This window comes from Penaeus vannamei, chromosome 15 (assembly GCF_042767895.1).
Source record: "Penaeus vannamei isolate JL-2024 chromosome 15, ASM4276789v1, whole genome shotgun sequence".
NCBI classification, from domain to species: Eukaryota; Metazoa; Arthropoda; class Malacostraca; order Decapoda; family Penaeidae; genus Penaeus; species Penaeus vannamei.
This window is the reverse complement of record NC_091563.1, coordinates 31,931,450-31,934,817: the sequence shown is the minus strand read 5'-3', so window position 1 is coordinate 31,934,817 and position 3,368 is coordinate 31,931,450. Positions and strand designations below refer to the sequence as shown.

Genomic DNA, 3,368 nt, shown 5'->3' with positions numbered 1-3,368 from the left:
TTTTTTCGATTTCGACTTCAATTTTTTTTTTTTGTGAATTTTCTTACATTGACCACTTTTACAAGAAGTACAGGCAAAAACTGCGAAAACGCTCTCGATCAAGTTGCAGATATTTTATTTTTCTACAAAATGAGCCATAATATGTTAATTTTGGACATATGGTGTGCCCGGAATCCTTTGACCCACCCCTAATGGTGGAGTTCCGAGATGTCGGCATTTTACGTTTCTTCATCTTTCCAAGGCTATCTTGATATCAACAAAACAAGGCATAAGATTAGTCTTCCTACACCATAATCCTCTATCATCTACCTGCATTCCGAAGTCTTGCGGACATTGCCAGCACGTAACGGTTTCTCAAAATCTTACGTATAGTGCGGAGTGGTGGCAGTGATCTGGGGGTCTATAGGCCTACATTGACCATTTTTAAAAATTTCTCAAAAATCCAAAGAAAATCATACAGTCATTCTGATTTCATGTTTGAATAGAACTATCTTTCTACTATTATATCCATTTTTGAGAAGTTGACCTTACTTTTTTCTTGGTGAATATTTTCCGAAGGTGACTATTTAGATTTAACACCCTAATAGGAGATTTTGAAAACATATGTCACTTTTACAAGAACCACGTGAAAATATTGCAAATCCTCATGGTAGTATGTAATAGAACTATTATTCAGCTACAAAATGAGCCATAATACTTTAAAATCGGACCGGTTATACGTGTGCTATGCGCAAAAATGTGAAGGACCTAAAAAACGCGATCTTATTCCTTTTCATTATGTTTACATTTTACATGACAAATCATGTACAGAATACTTGTATTTGATATAATTATCTATCATATACCTATTATTGATGCTCTAATGAGGTTTTACAACGTATAATATTTGTCGAAAGAATAACTTTTCTCCAGTCGGACGGGTACCAAACACATACTTTTCCCCACGCGACGGGGCCGTCCTGGACCATGAAAATCGTCTTTTTAAATCTGCGGAATAACTCTACGGGGTCACGTAGCCAAATTTCACTCTCAGACCCCGTGGAAAGTCGAAAAACAATTACATGGCGATGTGAAACTATGTATATAAGGTATATGAGCACATATAGATAATTTTCGTGTACCCCATGACCTTTTGTTTATTTATATTGTTACTTCCGTTTGTTTCTTTGTTTGTTTATTGACTGTTTATTTGTTGTTGTTTTTATTATTAGTTTGTGTTTTCTAATATTTCTAAAAGTTATGAACACATTTTAACGAGATTTTAACCAAAGGTGAGTTTTAACCTAACTTAGACGCTTATTGCAGTTTGGTGGTGATGCGGACCATAGTTTGGATCCAGGATTTTTTTTTTCTAACTCGAAAAGTTATCAACAGATTTGAATAAAATTTTAACCTGAGGTTTGTCTTAGCCTAATTAATATTCCATAAAATTTTGGTGGTGATCCTGAATATTTGGCAAAACTACCCCCCCATGGGTGGGGGGGGGAGGTTTCCATTTTCGAAATGTTTTGCTCATAGATCAAAGTAACTATGTATGATGAAAACATACAGATAAGAAAATACACCATATGAAAAACATATGTTTAGTTATTTCTATGGAAAATTTCTTCATTGTCGTTTTTTGGACGCTTGCCGGATTTTTGAAATTATTCCGAAAAAAAGAAGGTTGGTCTCATCTTATGTGAAATTTGATAAGCTTTCAGAAAATAACCTCATATTTTTATTATCCCTAATCATTGCGTCACAATTGCCGATTTTCTATGGTAACATCAAAAAAATAATATTTCGGTCGACATCGAAAATCGCTGCTACCACCTAAAAAATGACGGTCGAGCCTTGAAATTTTCAGGGGAGAACCGGGGGCCTAGAAACTACTTGAAAATGCATTAAAGTCAATTTCGGCAAGAGGGGCGAAAATCGCCGAAAAATCAGCAGAAGGTCCCCTTATATCACCAAAGCTGACAAAGGTAATAACGTTGTCATCCTTGATCTCTCTCTCTCTCTCTCTCTTTCTCTTTATATATATATATATATATATATATATATATATATATATATATATGTGTTTCCCTTTCTCTCTTTCACTCTCTCTCTCTCTATATATATATCCTTTTTCTCTCCTTAACTTTTTTCTGTCAGTGTTAACCGTGAAAGTTGATATGTCTACATAATACAAAATATGAAGAAAAAGTGATGGTGTGGTTTGTTCTCATCGGGAATCGAACCCGAGTTCTCCTGATTCAGAGTCAGTCGTGTTGACCACTACACCATGAGAACATGTTATGAGAAGTGAGGAAGACATCTTTACATATTTTTCTCCCTCACTCTCTTTCTCTCTCTCCCCCTTTCTCTATTTCTCTCTCTCTCTCTCTCTCTCTCTCTCTCTCTCTCTCTCTCTCTCTCTCTCTCTCTCTCTCTCTCTCTCTCTCTCTCTACCTCTCTCTCCTTTGACCGGTTTGTTAAAATTGCGCGAGGCCCGACAACATGAATATTTATTACACGGACATGCATATATACTGAAATCAATACATATCTACCAGTCTAGACATGCATATCTAACGGATAAATAGATAAATGTATATGAATGAATTTGTACATATATTTGCATGTCTTACGTATTCAATAAAGTGCTACAATTTAAAGTTCCGAAACTGCACTAAGACGACAAAGAGAGAGAGAAAAGGTGACAGAGACGACGACATAGAGAGGAGAGAGACAGACAGAAAAAAAAATCCACACACAGACAAGAAAGAAATATCAGGAAATTAACCAAAATAAGTCATCACATCAAAAGTCCGCGCATCGTTATCAGTCCACGACATTTAGACAACAGTAAACTTGGACACGACAGATCTTTTCCCTTTTATATGACCTTTCTCTTCAATTATCCTGACCTTGTATCTGTAACACCCACGATTCTGCCTTACCCTTCGCTTTGTAATATATGCTTCCGTTGCCTCGCCCAAATTAGGTCATTTGGATCCTGTAATGTCATATAAAATCATAATGAAAATCTTGAATGTACTCTTTTTGAGACGTGAGCGAGAGTTCCTACACACAGACATACAAACATACGTGCAGACATACTCACACACACACACACACATGAACTATTTGATAGATAGACCGATATGCATCTACTTCTACGGGTATGCATGCCCATATATATGCACATTAATTGGGTCAGGCCTCGCACAACTTTAGGAAACCGGCCGATCATCTTGATTTTTTTCATTTCTACCATTATACGCACTTTTATTCGTAGTACCATCATCATAATCACTACATTCATCTCATCACACACAAAACAATGTATGCTTTCTTCTCCTTCTCCCCCTCTTTATCTTCCTCACTGTCTATTATGATTT

General features: G+C 36.2%; 1 non-coding gene across 1 annotated transcript; it reads right to left on the bottom strand.

The window, feature by feature from the left end:
• Positions 1–2,204: 2,204 nt before the first annotated feature.
• Positions 2,205–2,277, bottom strand: TRNAQ-CUG (transfer RNA glutamine (anticodon CUG)). Its single transcript has one exon. It is a non-coding gene; the product is annotated as a tRNA-Gln (tRNA).
• Between the last annotated feature and the right edge of the window lie 1,091 nt (positions 2,278–3,368).